The sequence below is a fragment of the Haemorhous mexicanus genome, chromosome 24, assembly GCF_027477595.1.
Source record: "Haemorhous mexicanus isolate bHaeMex1 chromosome 24, bHaeMex1.pri, whole genome shotgun sequence".
NCBI classification, from domain to species: Eukaryota; Metazoa; Chordata; class Aves; order Passeriformes; family Fringillidae; genus Haemorhous; species Haemorhous mexicanus.
Genome location: NC_082364.1, coordinates 2,802,673 through 2,829,971, shown reverse-complemented (window position 1 = coordinate 2,829,971; position 27,299 = coordinate 2,802,673). Strand labels below are relative to the sequence as shown.

General features: G+C 51.1%; 1 protein-coding gene and 1 long non-coding RNA gene across 2 annotated transcripts in view; one reads left to right on the top strand and one right to left on the bottom strand.

The window, feature by feature from the left end:
* LOC132338023 (protein CEPU-1) overlaps positions 1-27,299 on the bottom strand; it is a 366,776-nt gene that overhangs the window by 147,142 nt on the left and 192,335 nt on the right. The gene's annotated exons all lie outside the window — the stretch shown is intronic.
* On the top strand, positions 6,761-8,914 carry LOC132338060 (uncharacterized). The gene is made up of 2 exons (XR_009489349.1): positions 6,761-7,182; positions 8,323-8,914. It is a non-coding gene; the product is annotated as an uncharacterized LOC132338060 (long non-coding RNA).

The window sequence follows — 27,299 nt, the reverse complement described above, 5'->3', positions numbered from 1 at the left end:
AAACTTTCCTTCCAGCCTCAAGGGCAGACCTTTACACATTCCCTCCTCCCTCATTCCAGGAGGAAGGAAGCCAAAGCAGTATTTATTCACAGAAGACTGGGGAGAAAAATGAAAGAGGTGAGCTCATTAAGTCCAACACCTCTCTCTCCCAGGAGGGCTCTGCACTTGGAGAGGGAAGAACACTGTCCCAGCCCAGGAGCAGGGCTGTGGCAGCAGAGAGGGCTGCAAACCTCCCCGAGAGAGGTGACACCACAGACACCTCAGACCTGGAATCTCAGCAGCTCCAGCCAGCCCGCCCAGCTACTCCTGACCTCAGAATGTGGCAGATGTTTGCTCTCCTCCTTTGCCTTTCCCTTTCCCTGCCTTCCACTGGAGCGAGGTTTCTGGTCTCTAAGCTGCTTTTATGCCCCTTTAAAAGGTTATAAAAGCTGTCTTTATATTCCAATAAAGGGATGTAAAAACAACCTTTTTTGCAGTTCAATAAACGTGGTTAACTTTTCCCCCCATTAATACTTTCTTGCCTCAATGCCATGTGCACCTGTGGGCTGCTCCAGGACATGGAGGAGGACGGGGCTTTGGGCACCACATCCCAAGGCAGGAGACAGCAAAACATCCAAAGGGAGAAGGGCCAAGGGGCTGTGCTGGGGGCACCCAGCACCCTGCTGGAGGCAGCTCTGATGCCAGGCAAAGACAGGCATCATAATTTGAATTGCTGCCCAAAGAGGAGAGAGATGAGGATACAACCTCAGTGGATACTGTGCTGGTGAGTTTACTCCAAAGAAAATTCGTCCTGGAATCAGGCGTGAGCTCAGGGAAGGACTGTGCTGTGGCACGAGAAAAATTCAAGGGATGAACTATAAATCAGGGGGTAAAGAGTTGCCCAGCAGGGTTTTTCCTCTTCTTGCAAAGGCCTGTGGATGTAAGGGATGATGAACTGCAGCCACCCTGTCCCCATCCCTGCACAAAACCAGCAGTTGCAGCACCCAGGGCTGTGCCACCTCTCTCCTGGGTGACAAGGGACACATCGCTTCACCCCGCACTGCCAACCTCCTGCTCTTGGCAGCACCATTTAGACCTTACAGGCCGTGGGTCAGGAATTGCCCTGTCCAGAACAACAGTGGCACAGGAAGCCTGACAGGTCCCTGCTCCCCCTGCAGCCTCCAGACACAGTTCTAATTAATATTTACCGTTCGTGCAGCCATCCCGTGGCTCGCGATCCATCTTTCTCAAAAGCGTCCTTTTCCTTGGAAGAGGATCTAAACCTGTCCTGCTGCTCGTCCAACAGCCTCTCCAGGCATTAAAACAAGGAGGTTTATTATTTTTGGTGACAGCCTGTTCTGCAAGGTGAACACAACTCGTATGAATCAAACCGACTTGGATTTCATACATCATCCCCCAGCAGCACCAACGTGAGGGGCAGGAGGGGTTTGGCTGCCGAGTGCAGGGCGAAGCAGGGAGTTTATTGGTGCTGATCTCTCAGTGATGGGGAGCCTCTGGGGTGCTGGGACTGTGGCTGCTGGAGGGAGAAGAGTGGGGGAGATGTGAGTCCATAAATAAGGCAAGTTGGAGAGAGCAGCTACCAGGAGCTGGAGTGGAAGCCCAGCATCAAGGCAGTGAGAACCTTTCCAGCTCTGTTCCCACTCTCTGACCTCGTTTCTCCCCTTCCTGCCCCTGCACAGGTACTGTGGGATGGGGACCAAACTCTGGCCGGGGAAGATGATTTTATCATCAAATCCCAGAATGGTTTGGGTTGGAAGGGACCTCCCACCATGAGCACCTTCCACTGTCCCAGGTTGCTCCAAGCCCTATCCAACCTGGCTTTGGATACTTCCAGGGCAGGGGCAGCCACAGTTTTTCTGGGAAACCTGTGCAAAGGCCTCACCACACCCAGAGTGAGGAATTTCTTCCTTATACCCAATCTAACCCTGCCCCTGGCCAAGGGGCTCCTTGCCCCCAGCACACACCCTGTCCCAGCTCACTCCATCCCACCCAGGCTGAGCCCTCCCTGCCACCTCCAGCTAATTAACCCAGCTAATTGCCTTTGCCAGGTTCCTTTTTAAGGCAGTGGGAGAATGATGAGGGTGAAGGGAGAGGGTGAGCATCCAGGGCTCCCTGGGGAGCTCAGAAGCATTTACAGTCCCTGGCACAGGAAAATCTATACTCATCTTGGCTCTGGGAGGCAGGGCTGCCCTCCCACGCTCCTATTAGCAATTCCCAATCATCTTTTATTAGGCCTGCATTGATTTGCTGCTCATTTCGGAGGGAATGAAGAACTAAGAGCCTCAGCCTGGCCTCAGCTGAGGAATCCAGGCACAGAGCTGATGGATCCAGAGCAGATCTTGGGGGATGCTGCCCTGGGTTCAGCTGAGCCACACAGCAGAAGCAGAGCTGCCCTTTCAAAACAGTCTTTCACATCCCACAAAGCTGGGAAGCAAGTGAGGAAAAGGGATCAAGGGCAGGAGGGGCTGAGGCTCCCCCTGGTCTGTATTTAGGGTGCTCCTTTCATACTGGGGAGGGGAGCATTGTCTAGCAGGGATTCCTGGGAGAATTCACCTGGATCCCACACTCCAAGCCCCAACCCTGCAGAGCAGCTCGGGCCAGTGATTACCCCCTGGGAGAAACAGTCTTCTAACACTACTCCAGTTTCCAAGCCAACATTTCCATGTAGCTTGTGAAACACAAATTCTGTTAGGAATCATCTGAATATTTTGTTCTAATAATGCCATAACACCAGCGTACCCATTAGCACATACACAGAAAGGAGTATTTGAATATCAAAACAAAGCAAATTTACAGTCATTTTTTTTCCTCTCCTGGCAAAGGCATCACTGCTAGTTATCAGTTTCCAACTGTTTGCACCACAGCTTTTCCATGCGTGTCCCTGCTGTCATCAAACCTGCTGCTCCCTGCACCCCGTGTCCTGAGATAACCTGAGATGTGCAGCCACAGCTACAAAAGGGCCTCACAGCCCCCAGGGAGGAGAAGGGCTGAGAATGACAGGGTGGCAGAGGAGATGGTGGGAGATGCAAATCTCCGGCTGTGTGAGCCACAGATAAATTCCTCTGCACCCGGCAGCTCCACCTCATCCCATCACAACAGATCACAACAGGAGCTACTTCACCCCATCCTAGCACCCACCGCATCCCATTATTGCTCTCACCTCACTCCATCATGCACCCACCTCATTCAGTCATGGCATCCACCTCATCCCATCATGGCAACATCTCACCCCTTCCCAATGCCCACCTCATCCCATCACAGCACCCACCTCATCCCATTATTGCTCTCACCTCTTTCCATCACAGAACCAAGCTCATCCTAACATCCACCTCTTTCCATCACAGTACCTACCTTATCCCATCACAACACCCACCTCTTCCCATCCTAGCACCCATCTCATCCCATTATTGCTGTCAGCTCATCCTATCACAACATCCACCTCATCCCATCGCAGCACCCACCTCATCCCATCACAACATCCACCTCATCCCATCACAGCACCCACCTCATCCCATCACAGCACCCACCTCATCCCATCACAGCACCCACCTCATCCCATCACAGCACCCACCTCATCCCATCACAGCACCCACCTCATCTCATCACAACACCCACCTCATCCCATCACAGCACCCACCTCATCCCAGCCCAGCACCCACCTCATCCCATCACAGCACCCATCTCATCCCAGCCCAGCACCCACCTCATCCCATCACAGCACCCACCTTATCCCATCACAGCACCCACCTCTTCCCATCCTAGCACCCATCTCATCCCATTATTGCTCTCAGCTCATCCTATCACAACATCCACCTCATCCCATCATGGCAACACCTCACCCCTTCCCAATGCCCACCTCATCCCATCACAGCACCCACCTCATCCCATTATTGCTCTCACCTCTTTCCATCACAGAACCAAGCTCATCCTAACATCCATCTCTTTCCATCACAGTACCTACCTTATCCCATCACAACACCCACCTCATCCTATCACAACACCCACCTCTTCCCATCCTAGCACCCATCTCATCCCATTATTGCTCTCAGCTCATCCTATCACAACATCCACCTCATCCCATCACAGCACCCACCTCATCCCATCCCAGCACCCACCTCATCCCATCACAGCACCCACCTCATCCCATCACAGCACCCACCTCATCCCATTATTGCTCTCAGCTCATCCTATCACAACATCCACCTCATCCCATCGCAGCACCCACCTTATCCCATCACAACATCCACCTCATCCCATCCCAGCACCCACCTCATCCCATCACAGCACCCACCTCATCCCATTATTGCTCTCACCTCACCCCATCACAACACCCACCTCTTTCCCTGACAGAACCAACCCCATCCCACCACATCCCAGCAGGCTGAGGTGGGAAGATGCACTAAAAGCCACAGTTTTTTGTTGCATTTAGAGTTAATTATATGTATTTTTTTAGAATGCCCCTGCATTTAGCAAGCCAGAGCAACTGTCTAAAACACCCCAGGAAATCCGAAGCCGGGAGAGCAGATTCAGAGAACAGCTCACAGTGCCTGCGGTGAGGTGGATGAAAGCCCAGGGCTGCATCCTTGGATGTGCCTCACTTCAGACAGAGCGGGAGGAAATTCAGACACTCTTAAAATTCTGCCCCAGATCTGCCAGCACAGAAACTTTCCCTCTGCTTTGAACCAGGCAGCTGAATTCTCTCCCCAGGAAGCGGCTGCCTGCAGGCAGTGTGCAGGAGGTGATGGAAGAGGATTTGGGATATGGGCAGGGTCCAGCACTGCCTGGAGTGGCCAAGGTGATGCTGCAGGAGTGGCTGTCACCCACTCAGGTGATGCTGGGGCTGTGGCACCCAGGATCCTGGGTAAAACAAGAATAAACCTTGCCACCAGGAAACAAGGGTTTGCTTCTATGTGTATGTTTTGATGCCAGTTACGAGCATGTAAGGAGCAAATTGGGTCTGATCCAGAGGGTCTGAGAGCAGCAGCTCTTCCACACTGAGTCAGACCTCGCATTACTTAATGATCCACTGCCTGTTTTTCCCCCTTCCTGTTTTCTTTCTCCCTGTCTACCTCCAGGCAGTCCAGGAACAAGACAGGGAGATGAAATCTGAAACCCCATGAGACGTGAAGTCCTGTAAGGAATGTGCTGCTGAATTTCCCTTTCCCTGCCCATCAGTGGATGCTGGTGTCACACAGCAGAGGTGCAATTTTGTCCCACGCTGAAATGGGGCGGTCACAGCCCTTGCTGGCACCCGCTGTGCTTTTTGCCTGGCATCAGTGCACAGCTCACAACCAGAGCGGGCCAAATTCCTCCCTGGAGTAGCTCAATTAAAGTCAATGATGGCACACCAGGGATGAACCTGGCCCACCGGCCTGAGCTGGAGTCCACAACAAGTCCAGCTGGCAACTCAGAGGTAACAGGAGGGATCCCTGGCACCAGGAGCAGCGCTGGGAGCTGTGGTCAGCATTTGTGAGTGGGAGACTCAATAAACCCAGGGCTAAGTAAACCAGATCTGTAATAAATAACAACCAGCATTCCACCTCTTCCAAATGCTACAGAGATCCGCCCAAATTGTTCTCCCAAGCCTCATGAGTGGTGGGGACATTTCATTAGCCCTGTTACACTGACAGGGAAACAGGCACTGGGAGCCTAATAATAATAAAAATCCATTATGTGACAGTGCTTGTTGTGTATCCCAAACAGCAGCTCCAAAAGGCAGGGAAATGGCTGGGCTGGTTTTACTGGAGTCAGAGGGGTGGAAATGTGCAAGGAGGGTGGTAATGAGCTTCAGGTCACTCATCAAGATGAAGTTTTCTGAGTGGTGCCACCAGGCCACATCCAGGCTGGGCTGAGGGGCTCGAAGCTGCAAGCAGGATGGATCAGGGAAAATGCTGTTCCACAGCTGCTAACTGAAGGAGAGTCAAAGAACTCAGAGAATCCCAGAATCATTAAGGTTGGAAAAGCCCTCCAAGATCATCAAGTCCAACCTGTGACCAATCCCCACCTTGTCACCCAGCCCAGAGCACTGAGTGCCATGTCCAGGTGTTCCTTGGACACCTCCAGGGATGGGGACTCCAAACCTCCCCGGGCAGCACATTCCAATGCTCAAGAACCCTTTCCATGGAGGAATTCCACCTGATGCCCAACCTAAACCCTCTGGCACTGCTTGAGGCTGTGACCTCTTGTCCTGTCCCTATTCCCTGGGAGAAGAGGCTGACCCCCACCAGCCTGCACCCTCCTGTCAGGGAGCTGTAGAGAGTGAGAAGTCCAACCTGTCTGCACCTGGGCTGCGGCATCTGCAGCAGCTCAGATCCCTCTGCCCACCCAAATTCATGCCAACAGACCCCAGGGAGATCCCACCAAAAGTTTAATGTGGCTTTATGCTGAGCTTGAGGGGTGTGATTGCCCAGCAACTGTGGTGTGATTACACCACAGCTCTGCTTCCCACACCTGCAATTTTCACTCTACTCCTACAACTTCAAGGCTCCATGGCCGCAAATTAATTAAAGTGTAAGTGCAAAATCAGTGGTGCCACTGAATGTTATAAATACCCTGCCATGGTGACCAGGAAGCCAAAGCCACAATTTTGGAGATGGAGGTAACACAAAGAGCTGAAATGTAGTGAAATTCCAGTTATAGGGACAAGTGGGAGGTGGTGAGGTTATCCAAAAGCTTTACCACAGTGTAATTACACTGTATTCATCAGGTAATTACAGCCCTGCTATTATATACTACAACTCTCCGTTCCATGCCTAATCCCATGAGGTAGATCCAGAGGGATAAAGGCAGCAGCAACAGACACCTGACTGCTGCAAGAAGGAATGATGGACTTGGACTGACAGGGAAAGCAAAAGGAGAGGAGGTAGGAATGGAAATGCTCCAGGTATCCAGAGCAATTGCTCACACCCAGAGCAGCCCCAGGTGCATTCCCACTCTCTGATGCTCCAGGGATTCACACCACGCAACAGGGAAGAGCCAGGCTCAGCTGCTTGGGATCTATTGAGGAGGTAAAAGCATCCATCAAAAGCCAATCTGCTTCAGCAAAGCAGAGAAAGAGGTTACTCCGGATTAATTTTTCACTTCCAAAGCTTTATGGGGAGCTCTGAAAGTGTCAGGTCGCTTCAATATTTTCTGAACGAGAAGCTCAGCACTGGTTCCAAACTCCTCTGTTTGGATTGTCAGGTAATTTGTACCCAAACATTTCAATTAAAAATTTCTGTTGGCTCATCTGTTTGGGTTTTTCCTCTGGGGAGAGAGATGGAGGACTTGGAGGTTTTGCTTATTTCCAAATTTCTGTCATTTTGATGCTTCATAAACTACTTTGGGGTTGAACAGGGAGGCAGAAACTTAAGAACCCATTGCAGGGAGAGCACCCAGCCCTGGCTGAGGGGTGGATTCATCCCTACAGCCCTTGCCTTGCCCTGTGGAACATCTGAGTATCCCAGGGTCCCCAAGGCATTTTTTTCTGGCAGCAGGGCACTGGTGGAATCCCATCCCTGGAGGAATTTAAAAGCTGTGTAAAGCTGGTTAAGTGGTGGGTGTGGCAGTGCTGGGGAAATGGGTGAACTCAGTGCTCTTACAGGGTTTTTCCAACCTAAATTATTCTATTCTATTCTATTCTATTCTATTCTATTCTATTCTATTCTATTCTATTCTATTCTTTCTTTTATTCAAATTCTATCTGATTCTGTTTTCTCTTCTCTTCTCTTCTCTTCTCTTCTCTTCTCTTCTCTTCTCTTCTCTTCTCTTCTCTTCTCTTCTCTTCTCTCTTCCCTCCGTTTTATTCCATTCCATCCTATTCCATGATTTCCAGGGCTTTCCTCCACCCAGACCAGCACAGGGTTCCTGTTCCACAAGGCTGAGGAAACATTCAATGAATAAATCCCACCCTGCTCCACGGGGTCCCATCTGGAGCTCCAGAGGTCCATGACCTTATTTAACAGTACCCCACTCTTAAGGCAGCCCAGCCCAGCCTGATGTTCCTCACAGGTCTCCTACTGCTCCCTCCTTCCACCTGATCCTGTTTTCCTGGTGCTATTTGCATTCATATTTCCACAGCAGATGGGCACAGGAAGGGATGTACAGAACTCTGGAATAACCCCAACCCTTCCCATTGCACAGCACAGCAAGGAAAACGAAGGCAATTCCCCTTGGGGGTTCCCAAAACATTGACGCAGAGCAGACGTGGGCATGGAAATTCAATCAGATGGGACACAAACTGTGTTTTTGCTGAGTTTTTTTTGCTGTTTGGGTTTGTTTTTTCCTTCCTTTTCTTTGTTTTAAGTCAAGCTGGACCAAATTCTTTATCATCTGCTCCTGCAGAAGCCGCACAGGATTTGTGGAGCCACAGCAACAGAGAAGGAGCAAATCCCTGTGGGATGCCAGAATTCATCCCGAGGGAGCAACTCACAGAGTCGCATCCACGTGGACTGGCTCCAATCCCTGTGGGTGCAGTTTCATCCACTGAAATCCATCCTCTGCAAGGTGCCAGCACAGCTGCCATGGGAAATAAGGGCTGAGCCATTGCTGGAATGATCTTACAGGAATGATCCTCATCTCCATTAGGGGCTCAGCTAAGCCATGGAGCCTTAAAGTTGATTATACCTTTCGTTAGGAATGACTGAATGATGTTTTAAAGCTGGAAAATGAACTCGCAGCTAAGAGGAAACACTTTCTTGGCGAGGCCGTAGAGTAGGCTCCCCACGGAATAGATGCAGCTGTGAGAGTCAAAATTAAATTGATATTAGAAAATTTCCTGAGGGGGAAAAAAGTCATCTGGTGCCTGCAGAAATGGTATCGTGCAGAGAGCTGACTAGGAAATGGAAAACTGCTGAAACTCAAATATATATGTGTGTGTGTGTGTGAGTATATATATGTCTATATATGTTTAAATAAAAAAGAAAATATCCTCTAACTTCCTCATCTCAGCAGAAATTTCCAAAAAGTAAAATTTTCATGGAATAGATTATTTATCTCCCCTTTACCTAATACAAGGACATTCCAGCTAGCTCCCAGCCCTTGAAAGAGTAATCTGTGCCCTGTAGATGGGACTGAATATGGCAAGATATTTTCCAGTGAGTTTTAGGGTTTGGGGTTTTGGGGTTTGGTGCTTCCCACTGCTTCCTAGCAAGTCTCCCTGGCCAGCAGGGACAACTCCTGCTAGCCATCAGACAACTAAACCACTGAGCTCCTTCCAGGCAATCCCCTAGATTTAGATTTGCCCAATGGAAAATCAATTTCTCTGGATAAAAGTTAAAAGCATCCCAGGAATTTTGCAATAAAGGCACTTTCTGTGCAGAAATGTACATTGATGGAAGACCAATGGGCTCTGACCAATCTGGTCTAATTGAAGATGTCTCTGATGACTGCAGGAGATTGGATTAAGTGAGCTTTAAGGTCCCTTCCAACCCAAACCATTCAGGGATTCACAGCCAGGATTCCAAAGGTGGCTTTCTCCATCTCCATGTCGGCTTGGGAATGGGTAAATGGAGCAAAGCAAAAAGATGCAGATACAAAAGCGGAGGTGGAGACAAAAAATCCCTCTTGCATTGGCCTCCGTTGTCTCCCTCCACGCAGACAGAGGCACCAGGAGCCTGCACATTTCCTTTTGCACCCACAGGGAGAGGAGGGACAGCCCCAGCCACATCCACGGCGGGAATCTTCAGATCAGATTAACAAAAAGCCGCTGATGGCGACAGTTCCTCTGCTGCTCCCGTCACCTGCTCACAATTCACTCTAACAGCCCCCAGAAAGGGACACGCATTCCCTCAGCATTTATCCAAGGAAAGGTGGAGGCTCTGTGGGGAGCACAGCCTGGGGGCAGCTGAAAGGACAGCTGCCAGTGCCCACTCACCCCCACCCTGCAGCATCGCTCCAGGGCACGGTGCTCGTTCCAGCCCAGGGACACATCCACAGCCCTGGCTCTGTCTCAAACAACATCTCCCCCTTACTTCCTTAAATAAAAGCTTTCAGCACGGCTGGCTCCCTCCAGGAATGATTCAAAGCTCCCTGCAACACAGGGCCACCCCTCCATCACCACAACCCAGCACAGCACAGCACTGGACTCCTTCTAAATTCCCATTGGGAACATCCCATAGCTCCACTGCTCCAAATTAGACCCCTGCAAACCTTCACTTTGACCTCTAAAATAAAAGCAGTCATAGCTAAGATGAGCTGAGTTTATTAGCTGGCAGATTCCAGATGTATTTCCATACTTTTTTGTGCAACCCCAGCATCTCAAAGCTGCTGCTCACCCAAAGCCTTGATTCCTCTGCGATTGCACGGTGCCCATAACATTAAAGAAAACATCAACTCTGATGAGACCACTGAGACCTGCAATAAAAACAGGAGGGCTGGTTGTACCACACACATCTGCTGCCAGCATCCTCCTCCACACCTGACTCCTGCTCTCGAGGCTGGAATCCAAAGGGGTCACAACACCCTCAGGGAGCCCCACACCACCCACCTCTGACTGAATAGAACCACTGGCAAATCAGAACTCAGAGGATTGAAACTCCAAACATGTGCTCCCAGAGGCAGCCTGTGAGAATCTGCAAGGGGGCAGGGATGGAACGAGGTCAGAAAGGGAAAAATCAGTGGCAAAGAGGAGCCAGGACCTCGAGTCCAGGCTCTGAGAGGGAAGATAATAAAAAGGCATCATCCCTTTGCAGGCAGTGAATTGTTGCTGAAGCCCGAGGATCACAGACAGCCCTCTCATCTGAACAGAGCAGTCAAGTGAAGACATTTCCCAGCCATTAAGTCGAGCGATAAAGCACCCACAGTAAAGTCAGGGAAGTGGAATTTATCATGGCACCATACAGATTGTAGGGCCAGGAGAGAGCTGGCTCAGGTCAACAGGTTGACCTCTTGTGTTGTCTAAAGATCCTTCCCTTCATCACCTCCATTAACATCCCATCTCTGCGCTGTGGCCGGCGCCAGCGTTCCCTCCCTGGGGACTCTCCCCCTTCCCTCCTGCCTGGGGGGCACTTTCTGAATAGCCAAGCAGAAATAATTTCCCTTCCTTAGCTCCAGGCCAATAGTCCTTGTCCTACCACCTTTGGAGACCAGGAATAATTCCTTTTCTTCATTTGCAACATTGCCCAGAAGGTCTTTAAAGATTGTGATCCCATCTCACCTCCTCAGGTTTCTCCTCCTTTGGTAGCCTATAATTTAGGGCTGGAACGGGTCAGCCCAGCCTTGTGATGTGCCTACTCTGAGAAGTCACCTCCACCTTCCAGGGAAGGAGTTTTATCCTCCCAATGACATTTTTTTTCTTGCTCAAATCTGCACAGGGATCATTCTGCTCCTCCCAGCCAGTGATGCAGCTTTAAAGTCTCTGTTGCCCACAGAAGCTGTGGCTGCCTCATCCCTGGAATTGTTCAAGGCCAGGTTGGATGAGGATTGGAGCAACCTGGCCCAATGAAAGCTGTCCCTATCCATGTCAAGGGCTGGGATGAGATGAGCTTTAAGGTCCCTTCCCACCCAAACCCATTCTGTGATTCCTTGATTCTACAAAATCCTCTTTGGTTATGGTGATCAATAAGGAAATAAATAAATTTTGAACAATGACATGCAGCCAGGAAGAGCAATTTGGGGCAGTCAAGGATGGCAAAAGTTCCTCTAAATCCCTGTGATCTGAGATCTCAGCCATTCAGCTCACATCAGGCAGGTTTTTGTTTGGGATCAATGACCTTGTTTAGACCAAAACCACCCAAGCCCAGCAACCTGCAGCACAGAGGATGTTTTCTTGCTGTTGGTTGGCTGAAGTTATTCTCATTTATGCCTTTTTCTATTTCCTAGCAGAGACAGCAGAATAACCATCGGGAAGACAATTCCCAGGATGATTTCTGCCTTGTATCAGAGGAGCCAAAACGCGCAGACGAAAACTCTGCAAATGTTTTGCAAAGGAGCAGTAGCCCTTTTGAAGATGGCTGATTTCCCAGCACAAACATTTCATCCAGCCCTGAGAGTTCTTTGCAAAACAGTTTGAGCCCCACAAAAAAAAACAACCAATAAGAAAACCCAAAAAACTGTCAAAACATTTTGAAGGAGACTGAATTTTTCTGTTCATTTCAAAAGGAACCATCAGCACCCAGGGCCAACAGACTGGTGGGTGCCTAACAGTGCATGGAATTCAGGTATTTGGCTTTTCTGCCTCTCTGTGCAAGAGCCAAGTGGTTGCAGTGCTCCTTGTTGGAGGGATGAGACAGGGTCACCTCATCAAAGCTCCAAAATTAAACAACCAACCTCTCTGTACCCAAAAAGTGCAACCCAAAAAAATGCTGAACCCCAAATGTCACAGAAATCCAGAATGGTTTGGGATGGGAGGGGCTTTAAAGCTCATCCACTTCCAAACATCTGCCATGGGCAGGGACAACTTCACTACGCCAGGGTGCCCCAAGCCCCGTCCAGCCTGGCCTTGGACATTCCCAGGGATCCAGGGGCAGCCACAGCTGCTCTGGGCAACCTCTGCCAGGGCCTCCCCACCCTCAGAAGGGAGACTTCTTCCCAATATCCCATATATCCCTGCCCTCTGGCAGTGCCAACCACTGTCTCTCTCCTGTCCCTCCATCCCTTGTCCCCAGTCCCTCTCCAGCTCTCCTGGAGCCCCTTCAGGCCCTGCAAGGGGCTCTGAGCTCTCCCTGGAGCCCTCTCCTCTCCAGGTGAGTACCCCCAGCTCTCCCAGCCCGGCTCCAGAGCAGAGGGGCTCCAGCTCTTGGAGCATCTCCGTGGCCTCCTCTGGGCTCCAGCAGCTCCACATCCGCCTGCTGTTGGGTGCCAAAAAAACAAAAAAAAAAGATTTGATGCTATGCTGCTTTTTCCTCCCTGCATGGCTGCTTCCCACCCTCTCCCCTTCCCTTCTGCAGCCTGTCCTGCTGCCCCAAGGTCCCGCTGATGCCCACAGCCCCTCCCGGCCCCTCGGCCCTGCCCATCCATGCGGATGGAGTGGCACGGGGAGGCTGTGCCGGCAGCACGGGGAGGGAGGCACAGGGGGAGGGAGGCTGTGCCGCGTCTCGCCCCGTTTCCTCCTCTCCACCTGGCTGCTCGGCCGGCTCCTGCCAGGAGCAGCGAGGCGATGGCAGCGCCGGATGGATGGGCAGCGCCCGGCAGCACAGCACAGACGCTCCCAACAAGCTCCTGGGGCGCTGCCAGCGCCAGGCCCGTGTGCTCCCAGCTATTCCTGGCACCTCATCCCCTCACCTGGCTTGCTCGAGTGCCAGTGTAATCCTGGGGCATCATCATTCTCGAGGAGCAACAAAACCAAACCACCAGACCTCGCACAGCAGGAGGAAAATGGATGTTACCACAGGCTCCTGGCTCACTTGACAAAAACCAGGCTAAAACCAGGCTGATGTGGCTCCAAGCCTGAAGTCTCTCCTAGAACTAGCTCCAGACATGACCTGTCCCTGTGCTGGCGCAGGTTTAACATCTAAAACAGGCTGCAGACACCTAAGGAAGCACAGGAACCCCTCCTGCACCCAAACCTCAGGAGACATCCATCCCAAGCTGCTGCCCATCCCTCGTTTCTCTGCCCTCCAGCTCTGGTTACAGCAGCCAGCTGGGAGGGAGGGATGCAGGGAGCTGCTGCTTCCCAGCCAAGCCAGAGCACAGCTCTGGTACTTATGAGCATCCCCTCCCTGTGGGAGGATCCGTACCCTGGGTGCTGCAGGCTGGGGGATGATGGGATGCAGCAGCTAATTTGCACTAATGGTCCCAGAAAGGCAGGGAGAGCTCTCCAGAGGAGAACACACTTGAGCAATAACCTAAATAGCTCCGCGTTTCCAAGCAAAAAGTCCTTGAGGAGGGAAGAGAGGCCCTACAGTTGAATATCTCTCCCCACCTGCACCAAAACTTGGCTGGGGATGTTGGAAAAGAGCTGCCCAGGCAGGGAAAGACATCAGATCTGCAACGTGAGCAGCAGCTCTTGGAAGAAGCTGGACCATGGCTGGATGTCCAGCGCTGCTTTCTGTGCCTGCTTGGACAGACTGAGGCAGTCCTGGGAAGAGCCCAGCCCGGAGCACATTTGGCTCTGTGGCCAGCCCAAGGCAAAAAAGTCAGCCCATCTGTGCTGAGACAGGTTGATATAGAGGGTGAAATGCCTAAGTAAAATTCCACAACAGGGCATTAAAAAGATGTAATAAAATATACACGAGTTATTAAATATTGTCATCAAGATGAATCATAAATCAGAGATTTTATGGTTTCTGATTATAAATTCCATTTATTCTGTAAGCGTTTAAAGAAAGAAAAATGGAGATTCAGTAAAGATTTAAGCCTAGCCATGATGCTGCTGATATTTCACTGTTGCTTGTGGATGACACAGCTGGGGGAGCCCAATGTTGGGTGCACAGAATTGTCTGGAAGGATCCTCTCATGCCATGAAAAATTCCAATATCCTTATGGACACCACTACAGAGTTCTTGTACTGCAAACTTTCCTCCCCACCTCCCTCCTCACCCTGTTTATGGGTTGTAAGATGCAGCTGACTTTTACAAAGAGAGAAATCATCATTTCAGGGAAGGGAAGGCTAAAACCAGCACATGCATGTGGGAAATACCTTTTCCCTCTTCAAATGCCAAGAGAAATATCAAAGAAATTGCTTTCTTGGAAAGACTCAAGGGTTCAAATAAATTGTCAAGCGCTGGGTGCCAGCACTTCCCTCCTCCTGCCGCGGAAGGACCGTGAGGCTTCCCCTGTAGAGATGCACCACAAAGAAATGTCAGGAGATATAAGCCTTAGAGAAATTTCCACAGAAAACAAACAAAGGGACAGCCCGTGCCATCCCATTCTGAGGAGGATCTCGGCCAAAGCCAGCCTGAAGCTACCAAAACCCTGCTCTGGTACTTTACAAAAACCTGAAAACCTTGGTATTCTACAGGCACAACCCCAACGTGTCAATGGCCCTGGCGCTCTCTCAGCAATGACTATTTCCTTTATTTAATGCCCATTCCCATTTGTCAGCATCACAAAACAGTGCTAGATTGTTCCTTGTCCAACCCTAAAACAGGTTGACTCAGTCCCCAACCTGCATTTTTCATTTAAGAGAAAACACACACCTGATGTACAGCTTTGCACGGGCTGTTTCCGTTCACTTTAATCCATTCACCATCCTATTACAGCTCATTTCCAGGGGAACCAAAGCCCACGGACACAGATCCATAACCCCAACCATTAAATCCCATCTCTCAGATAGGCTGGGTGGAAGCTGGACCACAGGGCAGATCCTGTTTAATTAGGGCTCATAAAACCAGCTCAGTGCTGCACCGGGGAGTGGGGCTGATTTGCAGCTGCCTTTAAAACGGAGCAGGGTTACTGCTTCAGCAGTTTTCCCAGCCAGTTTTATGGATGCAACAATAAAGCCCAAAAAAAAAAAAAAGAAGTTTGCGTGCCAGGAGTTTTAGTGCTGAAGCATCTGATAACGTCACGGCAGCTTGTCATGGGATGGAGGGAAGGAGAGCACTGGGATGGGAGTGGAGATGTGGATGAGCTGCAGGAGGGAGGCAAACCCAGCCTTGCTAAGCCACAACAGCTCCTCAGCGGGGAGATGAGACACGTTTAAAATGAGCTGTGCCGTATTTCCAAACAGCCTGTGTGAAGGTTTATGTCTGGCCAGATGAAGCAGTGATGGGCTGCCAGGCTGGGGTTTATGAGGTGCAGCAAGGAGGGGATGCCATGAGCCTTGGCTGGGGGAAACACTGGGATGGACAGAATCCCAAAGTGGCTTGGGATGGGAAGCTCATCCCATTCCACCCTCTGCCATGGGCAGGGACACATTCCACTGTCCCAGGGTGCTCCAAGCCACATCCAAACTGGCCTTGGACACTCCCAGGGATCCAGGGGCAGCCACAGCTGCTCTGGGCACCCTGTGCCAGGACCTCCCCACCCACACAGGGAAGAATTTCTTCCCAGTATCCCATCTGAAGCTAGTCTATTTCATCGAAACAAATTAAATAAGGCTTCTTTTTTTTTTTTTTTTTTCAATTTCTGAGTAGAAATTCCATCATTCCCCCCACTGCCAACTCCTTCTGAGCTTCTCAGGCTGCACCTGAATTGCTGTGCTGGGGTTTTGCAGCCAGGTGCATATCTCTGGACAAGCTCTCCCAGCTGTTTGCACATGGAATCCACCAGACAAGGAGCAGGGATGAGCTTGTTCCTGCTGCTGAGCCTCCAACATGCAGCCTGGCCCTGCACAGGGTGAGCTGGTTGTTTGTGCAACCCCAGGTACAGGTACGACAATCCAGGTGGGCATTTGGAAAGATGTACTGGCAGATCAGAGAAAAAAAAGGGGGCAAGAAGCAGCACACGAGGCTTCTGGGATAGGAAAATAGGAGAATGAAAGCCTCCCTGAATGCCAGCCAGGGCAAATCAGCGCTTCCCTTCCTGCCTCGCCGGCTGCGGCTTTGGGTAAAATGTGATGAAGCAGCTTTATGCATGAAAGAGGCCAATTTAAAAGAAAAAAACCAGGGCAAGTGTAAGGAAAAAGAAGAACAGAGCGAGACTGATGGGGTCAGGGCGCTGTTAAGGATGTCAATACCCATCACTCACCAGTAACCTTTCTGTAACTCCTGACCCTGCAGCGGCTGTCGCGAAACCGCAGCAAAATTAAAACAGAAATGAAGCAGCATCAGGTCCCGGCGAGAGGAGGCAGCGCCTGACAGGCAAGGTAAGGGCCTGACGTGGAGACAAGGAGGGGGCACGGCGCCGGCCACGGCGTCCCCCGCGCTCCCGGGAAAAGTGCGAGGGATGCAGGATGCGGCGGCAAGGGGAGCGGGTCGGACACGCACTGCCGGCACAGCGGGACACGGAGCCGGGGGATGAGGCTCGGCTGACAGCAGAGGGCTGGAGGAGGTGAGGATCGCCCCGGGAGAGAGGAAGGACGAGGCTGATGTACCCCAAGAGATGAGGCTGGAGGGGGGGACAGCGGATTGCTACAGCTGGTGGGGTCACAACACCACCACTCTGTGCTTTGGGGGATTTCTGCTAAGAAAAGGTGATTTCCTCAGGTTGCAGGTGGGTTTTCACGCAGTCCTGCATCCCATCCATCCATAAAAGTAGTGAAATGAGCAGCAAGCCTCCCTCTGAGAGGACTGGAGCTGCAGCAGCACGACGCTCCCCTCTCCTCCTGCCCCCGGCTCTCTGTGCAAATTTAAAGCATGTTCCAGAGATGGGCTGACCTTTCCAGAACACATGAAAAGGCAAAAGGAGAGGTGGAAATGCACAGAAGGGAAAATGTGCCTTGCAATGGAAAACAGACCATGCACATCCCACCTAGCAAAATGGGAAGAAATGGGGAAGGAAGGTGATCTGGCCTGGGATCAGTCCCAAGTAAAGCCAGGCCTTCTTGATGCTGTCCCAACCCCAAAGGGCAGGTCCCAAGGCAAACCCTGAGCAGATTTAGCCCACAGCCCATGGGACCAGGGCTGCCTTTGCTGAGAAGCACCCCTAAGGCTCATCCAAAGTGATCTCCCAGCTACTTAACCCCAGACTTTGAGGGAGATAAGTTCCCCAGATCAGCTTAAGGAGCAGGCAGTGGCCATCAGACCACAGCAAAGTCTCTCCAGCACCGTTTCATCCATCTCATGCAGCTTTCAGAGCATCCTTCTCCCTCCCCATCACACAGATACCTGCCTTTCTCTTTTGCCAGCCTCTCTCTCAGCCTGCTGTTGTGAGAAAAGGAGGACAAGCTCATCCCCCGGTGCCAGCGGTTCCGTGCCGCACCAGGCGCAGCCCTGGCCAGGAACGAGCACACAGGGGGAAGGCAATCAGGAGAACCACGGGAGATGCTGTCACACACCAACAGCACTGAACCTGCTGGGAGCCCCTGGATGCGTGTGGATGGCAAGGACACAGATTCCTGGGGTCCTGCCTTCCCCGTCACGGCTCTCTCAGCTTTAAGCTGGGCCAAGGTGAGGGTTCCTGTGCTTGTGGGCACAGCCCTCCCTCCGCCTCCCAGCCCGGCACAGCGTGCAGGATCGGCTCAGGCTCCTCTCTGCAAGACGTCCAGAAGCTGAGACAGAGCTGATCCATCTTCCCTGCTGAAAGAGTGTAAACAACTCAGCTGCAGGCTTGGAGTGCAAGAGAGGACACGCAGTTGGAAATTTTAAGGGCCAATTTACTAGGTAATTTACTAAACACGCTAATAATTGACATTGCAAGCACCATCCCGCTGTCCCCAGCTCCTGCTTAATATCCGTAGCAAGAGGGAGAAAACAGCTTTCCCTGTTCTCGTGGCTCTGCAAAGCCTCCTCTGCCAGCCAGATCCTGGATGCCATCTGGGCAGCTTCGCTCTGCTCAATCCCAACCAACACAACAGCAACCCTGGCAAAAGCCAGGCTCCTGATTAGTATGCATATTTCTGAGCACTGATTCCACCTGAGGATCTGTGCAAGGGAAAGGTGTGTTGTAATTACCACCTCTTCCCTAGCTGTAATTAAAGACAAACTGAAGGGAGTTATGCCCAGGATTTCGGTTTCCCTGAAGCTTTTCCCTGTGCCAAAAAAACATCTCTGCAAGAAAATTCCCAGCAGCTTCTTGGAGAAAGGCAGCAGCTCAGCCTGGAGTTGCAGCCTGGTTTAGATGACGGTGCTTAGACTGGGCTTTTCAGCCAGACACAAGCAGAGGGCTGGAATCCAAGTATCCCACATCCTTTAGCCACCTGCTGCAGGAGGGGATGAACTGCCCTCTCTGTGAGGAACACAGGTCATGGAAGGGTTTGTGATGGAAGGGATCTTGAACACCAAGGGACACCTTCCACTGTCCCAGGTTGCTCCAAGCCCCATCCAGCTTGGCCTTGGACACTTCCAGGGATCCAGGGACAGTTGCAGCTTCTCTGGGGAACCTGTGCCAGGGCCTGCCCACCCTCACAGATAAGAATTTCTTTCCAATATCCCATCTAATCCTGCCCTCTGGCAATGGGAATACATTCTTTCTTGTCCTGTCACTCCAGGCCCTTTTCCACAGTCCCTCTCCAGCACTCTTGAAGCCTCCTTAGGTGCTGGAAGGCCTCCCCTGGCTGGCAGATGACCAAGATAAACCAGACCCCTATGACTTAGGTGACTAAGCCTGGGTGTGGCGAAGCCCAGCACACCCAGTGGTGGCATCTCTGCACCAGTGGAAGTTACACATTCAACAAACCATTCCAGGACATCAAATCCCTGCACAAATGGGAGGGATTTGGGCTGTTTGTTTGGTCAGAAATGCTGTTTTGTTGAAATTTAAAACTTCCCGTGGGAACACCTTGACTTTGACAAAGTCACGTTTGTGCTTTTATTGCCTTGATTTGCTTCATTTTAATTCCAAGCACCTCTGCTGGTTCTTAATGGTTTATATTCCTACCTAGCAAATCTTCTGGAGAGATGCTCTGCTTCCCCCACTTCTCCCCATTGAGAAACTCCACTTGCAGGGCAGGAAATGATATTCTAAATTCAAAATGCAGTTCATATTCAACAAAACCTCTGCATAATTGAGAGGGATTCCAAATCAACCCAATCCTGGGCACCGTGGGGAGCACCCACAGCTGGGTGCCCAAAGGACCAGTGAACATCTTTGAATTTATTTCTGTCCTGCACCTGGCTGGATCTACACATTAGAAATGAGGATGAAAATCTGATGAGCAGTAAATAACTCTGTGCCCTCAAAAGGCTCAGGGGTTTCAAGAGCCCTCTCACCACTCTCTCAAGAAACAAAGAAACCGAAAAACCTCTCAGGGTCCACAAAGGCCTTTCACATTGAGCATCTTCAGCCTGAAAAGCCCTTCAAAGTTGTCACTCTCAGCAAGCCAGGTCACAGTTTGCAATTAATCATTCACTTGATTAATTTTGCCTCCTTTAGCCTGTGAGTCCCTGCAGGCACAAAACCCTGTCGGGGTGAGGAAGCCATGGGTGGGCTGTGAGTGCACTGAGACAGAGCCAGCATGGATGTGCCTGGGGAGCATGGAGCCAAGCCACTCTTCAGGAGGGGCCAGGCATGGACACAAGGTCAAAGCTCTTGCCCAAATGCCTGGGCAAGCAAATTCCTTAAAAAAATTCCGCTAGTGGGTGTAATGACCTCACTGAGATATCACATCACAAATCTCTCCTCCTCTTCCTCTTCACCTTACAGTCAGCCTGACTCTACTCTCTCCAATGGACCAGCAAAATATTCCTTTCAAAGTGCTGTGAGGGTTTTTTTTTGTGTGTTGGTTTTCTTTCTTTTCTTTCCATTAGGAGACATGTTCATTAGGAAAATATCAGAAACCTCTGGGGCAGCTTGTGCTTCTAACTCATTTTCCAAACGTATAATGAGCCAGGAGTAAATTTTTTAGGGTGAATTTAATTGACCTTTGCAGTGGCATTAGGCAGATTGGCTTAAAGTCTATTAGAGCATAATGTAACCTGGTGAGATTTTAGGGAAGGGTATTGGAAAAACCGATGGAGTTGGACTGCTCTCCTCCCTTCCTCCCCAAGCTTTCTTCACAGAGGAAAAGAAGGATGGCTCAAGAATAGAGAGGGCTGAACAGAAGGGGAGAGAGATGAACAGACGGGGAGAGAATTAAAAGGGAGAAGTGAGGGAAAGAGTGGGAGGCAGAGAGAGGGGAGCAGCTCCAACTGGCCCTGGGCTGCTGCAGGTTTGGCTGCTCAGGGACGGGCAGCGGCAGCCACCGACCGACCAGCTGGGCCATTTGCTGGTGACACGCTGCCAGCTGAGGATCAGGCCCTCTGGCCATGGAAGGGAGCCCAGCTTTGCAGGGATGGCTCGTGAGCCGCTGGTCCTGCAGGGAAATGCGCTGACAGATGCTGGGCTCTCCAGGAGCTGCTCCAGGTGCCACAGCCAGGGACCTGCACCTGCTCGGGGACACCCCTGGGCTCACGGTAAGCTGTCCCTGCGGAGGATGGGGGAGGCTGGTCAGCTCCACACCCCAGCTCATGTCCAGGAGGAGATGTCAGACCTCCAGTAGTGTTAATAGGGGCTCTCCAGGGGCTGCTGAGAAGCAACAAAAGGTGAAAACTGCAGGATTTCACTCCAGTGCAGAGAAACAGCACAGCAAGAAGGCAACAACCTATAAAGTCATGTACTGCACACACCTGTGACTCCAGTCTTGGGCTCTCAGGGCATATTTGGGAACTAAATAAACAGTGGTGTCACCCCCTAAGGCAGAAAACCCCATGTATACAAATATATAGAAAATTAGAGTCACAGGATAACAGAATGGGTTGGGTTGGAAAAGACCTTAAAGCTCATCTCATTCCACCCCTGCAGAGACACCTCCAACTAGATCAGGTTGCTCAACAACCTCTCTGGGCATATACATATACATATATACATACGTACATACATACACACACACACACACATATATATATATATATGCACATATTCAAATTTATACAGATACATATATATACATATATACACACACATATATATACAGATACATATATATGTATATATGTATATATAGATACATATACATACACACACACACACACACAAGCATATATATGCACATGTACATATATATACAGATAGATATATACATATATACATACACACACATATATACAGACACACACATATATATAAGGAGTTAAAAACCAGCCAGCCCTTACACCAATAACAAGTTTCCATCCCCAGACTGCAATTCCTGCCTCCTTTTAGCAGCTGTGGAGGGCAGGTTCCTGTTCAGGGTCAGCATCCCCCGGCCAAGCCCCACCTGCAGCAGCTCAGGGAGCAGCACCTCTGCCCTGGGCGCTCACACCCCTCTTGGAATGACAGGAATACAATTGCAGCAATCAAAGGCCTGGGGGCAAAGCTGGGTGCCAGGAAGCTGGCCCGGCACTGCTGATCCCACCCTTCCCTGTTTCACAATGCCGCACACCAAGCCCTAGGTATGTTTACGGGGAAGTCGAAATCTGCACCCGGTGGGACCCCGGGATTGCAGGGGCGGGGTCGGACCCCAGGGGAAGGGCTCTGGCTCCCAGCACCATCCTGATTTGCAGCCGCCTCTTGAAGCCCTGCCGGACCCATTCCAATTATCCGAGCCCTGACCAGCCCTCGGCACGGGGATGCCCCGGGGAGATCACCCAGGAGCACTCACCTCTAACCTGTCAGCACTAAAGAACTACTTTTCCTTCGCTGTTTTTGCACCAGCCTATAAAGGAGGGCCGGCAAATCAGCCTGGGAAAATCTCGAGGCTGTGTTTTGAAACATCACTTGTTTTGCGTTTTTTCTCCCCCGCCCAGCTCTGGTAATCTCAGGCACTCCCTGTCCGTGCAGGGGTGGGGTATGAAATGCCAGGCTCATTCCAGCCCACACCATTCCCACCCGGCGTGGAGCAATCCTCCCTGAACTCATCCCCAGCTCTGATAAGGAAGTGGGGTGCACTCCCTAGGGATGGGTGAGCAACGTGACACTGAGAGCCCAGGGCTGAATCCGGCTGCCCCCGGGCTCGGGCTGGTGCCCTGATGTTGAAACCATCCTCCCTCCTCCTCCTTACAGCCAAAACAGCTCCGCCGGGATGCTCCGCTCTGTGCCAGAGAGGCAGCTCTCACTTGTTATCCTCCTACTGCGACATAAATGAGATTCCACATCCCAGTTTCCAGTTACAAACCTTCCTCCGTGCACTGACCGGTGCTAAACGCACCCGTGGTGCCGGGGGGCTTTGCTCCCGCGAAGGCTGATGCACAAGCTGGGATGTGGGAAGGCTCAGGATGCCCTCCCTGCACCAAACCGGCCACAAAAGGGTTACCGACCTGCTCTCCTTTCCAAACTTTGCTGCTTCATCCCCTGAGAGGCTGCAGCGAGGGAGAAGAGGGTTTCAAAAGCGAGCCGGAAAATGAGAGAGAAAAGGCGAAGGTTTCAGCTGGATGCAGTGAAGTGGAAGGCTTTGTGTTTTCGGAAATTAAGGGTGCAAGGGGTTTCTTTGTGCTAAATGCTCTGGATGGGATGAAAGTAAATAGAGCTCAGCTGGGCAGGGGAGTTCGGGCGACATCGAGAAGAATTTTTAGCCCTGTTAGATATTAATTTCCCATACATCATCCCCCTGTCCTCTGCCCGTTTGAAGTGCTCAAGGTTTCAGGCTTCAAAGCGCACCACGCCGGCCACTCGCACAAAGCTCAGGATCCGTGGGGAGCCGCATCAGCAGGTTCCAGCCCCGTGTCCCAGCAGGACCCCTGCCCGCACTCCCACCCCCCCCCGGGCCAGCCCCGGGATGTGGCAGCTCGTGCCACCACATGGTGACATCCTCGGGTCTGTGCTGCGGGGGGTGGGGGGGGACAAGGCAGAGCAGATAAAAGTGCTGACCCACTTTGTGGCCCAGAGTGCTCATTAAAACCCAACCACATGTCCGTGCACGCCTGGAAAAGCCGGTGGGGTCGCAAACCCCATCCCTGCCTCGCTGTCACTGATGAAGCACCTACCAAAATCAATGGCGCTTTGTTGGGTTGCGTCAGCTAACGAGGAAAAGGCCATTTATTGTTTCAGCGGGGAAAGGCTGACGCACCACAAAGAGGGCCCTTTGCCTGACTCAGAGCAAATATCTGAGGCTTTTCCAGCGTGATTTGCCTTCCACAAGAGGCTTCTGTCCTCCAGCAAGTCTCCCGGGCTGATGGTGGTCCCGGCTGGGAGAAGCGGCGATGCTTCTCTGGATCCCCAGTGAGGGATCTGCATCCAGCATCACTGATGTTGGGGTTTGCAATTTCTGTGGATGCACAGCACAAGCACAGAGTAAGGCAGGCAGAGCTATTCCAAATTTTCTCCTGGGCAAAGCGAGGCACGGCTGACCGAAGAGCAGGAGGCAGAGCCCAAGCTGAACCAGAGCCAGGCCAGGCAAAGCCCAACCATCTGCCTGCTGCAAAGCCAAATGAGCTGAGGTTACTTGATTGAAACAGCAAGTGCATAAATATCCAATAAAATAAACAACAGCCATAATTAATAATAAAATAAAAATAGCCTTTCCTTTCTGCTCCTGCACTTTGCAGCCGCAGAGCTCAGGGCACATCACACGCCAGACTAACAACTAATTATAAGCACCAATTACGATGATAATGAAATAATCTACCTTCCAAACCTGCTTGCCATTAATTTTCCCTGGCTGTAAAGAAGGTTGAGAGCTCACGCTGGACAGAGGGAGTGACGTGGGTGCACCCTGCTCTGTGCCACCAACTAGCCTGACAGAAGGAGGGAGGACAGAACCATCCTGCAGCAGTCACTCCCCCAGGTTATTGCCCAGAGAAGCTGTGGCTGCCACATTCCTTGAACTGTCCAAGCCAGGTTGGGACTTGGAGCAGCCTGGGGAAGTGAAAGGTGTCCCTGCCCATGGCAGGGGCTGGAATGGGATGAGCTTTAAGGTCCCTTCCAATCCAAAGCATTCTATGATTCTATGAAAGCCATGCACCCTTTGAGGTAAAACAGAAGCGAAGCAGCACAGCAAAGATTTGATTTATCTCCTCTCTGTAAACTGAAGGTTTTCTTTCCCAACACCATCAGCAGACAAAAATAAAGGGGCTGAAGGAGATCAATTTGGATGAGACGCTGAGAAGCAGCGTTTATCCCTTTCTAGACAGTGACTCAGGGAATTATGTGGGCATGGACTGATTAACAAGCCAGCAGTTAATCAAGAGCCTGAGTAATGAAGAACTTGAGGTTTGCACTTCATTGCTCTCCTGAGCCAGAGCCAGCACCTTGCTCCCAATCCCAGCTCATCCCATGGAAATCTGTGGGTGTCATTGCCCATTCCATGTCTGCAATCCCAGCTCATCCCATGGAAATCTGTGGGTGTCATTGCCCATTCCATGTCTCCAATCCCAGCTCATCCCATGGAAATCTGTGGGTGTCATTGCCCATTCCATGTCTCCAATCCCAGCTCATCCCATGCCAGGCTGTGGGTGTCATTCCCCATTCCATGTCTCCAATCCCAGCTCATCCCATGGAAATCTGTGGGTGTCATTCCCCATTCCATGTCTCCAATCCCAGCTCATCCCATGCCAGGCTGTGGGTGCCATTCCCCATTCCATGTCTCCATTCCCCCGGGGCAGACAGGTGCTCACGATGCTAATGCAGAGCTCTGCTCCTGTATGACAAGGACACTCTGCTTCCCAGCTCAGATCTTCCCTGACCTGGGAATGTGTGCTTTCAGCCCAGAAAGCCAAGCCTGCTCCTGGGCTGTGTTCCCAGCACCAGCAGCTCCAGGTCCAGGGAGGGGATTGTCCCCCCCTGCTCCACTCTAGTGAGACACTCATGGAGCACTGTGTCCAACTCTGGGACCCCAATATCAGCAGGATGTGGAGCTGCTGGACAAAGTCCAGAGGAGGCCACGGAGATGGTTCAAAGGCTGGAGCACCTTTCCTGTGGAGACAGACTGGGAGAGCTGGGGATGTTCAAGCTGTAGAGGAAAAGGCTCTGGGGAAAACTTAGAGCCCCTTCCAGGGTCTAAAGGAGCTCCAGGAGAGCTGGAGAAAGACTTTGGACAGGGGCCTGGAGTGCCAGGACAAGGGGGATGGGTTCACACTGCCAGAGGGCGGGGTTAGATGGGATATTGGGAAGGAATTCTTCCCATTGAGGGTGGGCAGGCCCTGGCACAGGTTCCCCAGAGAAGCTGCAGCTGCCCCTGGATCCCTGGCAGTGTCCAAGGCCAGGATGGACAGAGCTTGGAGCACTCAGGGATAGTGGAAGATGTCCCTGCCCTCGGCATGGGCTTGAAACAAGATGATCCTCAAGGTCTCTCCCAACCCACACCATTCTGGGATTCTGTGATCTTGTGTTTGATTACAGAGGAACGTGGCTGGTGCATTTCATCAGCAAGGATGGAAACCAAACCCCAAAATGCTCCTCTCCAACCTTGCAGAGAGCCACCGAAGCACAGCACTTGATCCAAAACAGAAAATTTCTGGGCTGCAAAGCTGGAAAAGCAAAAGCTCTGCATGTCAGAGAGGGTCAGAAGACCCACATGTCCCAGCCCCAATGGTTCTGAGCAACATGATGTGCTGTAAAGCCCAGGCTGGCTCTGGCACCAAAGGTGAGCAGAGCCTGTAAGATTGATTTCTTTTTGTTTTCGATTGACGGCATGTTTGCTAGAAAATGTCATTTTCAGGAACCGAAGCTATCTGTGGATTCAAGTCAGGTTTAGCGAACAGTTTTCGCAGAAAATAAATAGAACGGGGAGAGGAGGGAGCTGCAGAGAAGTCAAAACATCTCGTGGATGATGTTTCTTGTGTGTTACATTTCAATCTCTCACTTGAAATGTCATTGTCATTCCAAAAAATTGACATTTATCTAAAAGGTTAAAAAAAGGCTACGCTGAGTGAAGCATATGGGTCGGTTTCCACGTTTGCATAAACTGTTTCATTAGGATTTGACAGAAACACTGGGTTGACGTCACTGTAAGAAACCCAGCTCCACACTTTTCTCTGAGGTGACCTCAAGGCAATGTAGTTTCTTTGCCCTGGCCACCAACTAAGCTGTGAAAAAGAATTAAAAATGCCATTCTTCACCCAACATCAGCAGTGCTGGGGTTGGGAGACTGCGTGGAGCCGTTCCCACCACAGGGAATCATCCAGAGTGGTGCAGGTGTACAAATCCCCTTGGAAAGTCATCTCTGGTTTTGGCAGCTGTGACAGAGCTAGACCAGCAAGAGTCCAGATTAAACTAATGAATCCTAAAATCCAGGAATGTGGAGAAAACAGGACTGAAAACTGACACAACCAGCACATGCAGGGAATATAAATTGTCCCATTCACCCTGAATTTGACCTTAGATCCCAGGAAGCCCATGGAAGTGCAATGACCAGCCACCACCAATTTAATTCTTCAGTTTAATCTCATGATAATTATAATGCCATGACTCCAGGCTGGAACAAACAACTCCTCCCCGAGGCAGAAAAGGCCTTTTCATCACCTTCTGAAAGAACTAGTCAAAGTCCTGATTTTCTGAATTTTCCCCCAGACTGATGTAATGCAAATAGAAATTGCAGGGCCTGGGGGGGAATGACTGACTGGAAAATGGAGGGAAAATGTCTCTGGGAAATGGTCAGTCAAAGGGGGTTTTGTGATGTGGCAATCTGAGGTTTCCAGTGGGAGGACCACAGGAGGGGAAGAGTTCAACCCAAATTTGGGAAGATGCTTGCTTTCCACTGTGTCTCTCAAGACTGGGAATGTGGATATCCCCAGGGTAAGGATTGAGATGCCCAACTCCTTCCAACCTAATGCCTGGATGGATCTCAAATTCCCCCAAAAGCACAACTAAGGATCTCATCCTGCCCTCTCAGCTCCCTCCTGCCATGGCACCAGAGAGGGACTTATTTTTACAACCTAATTCAAACAGGC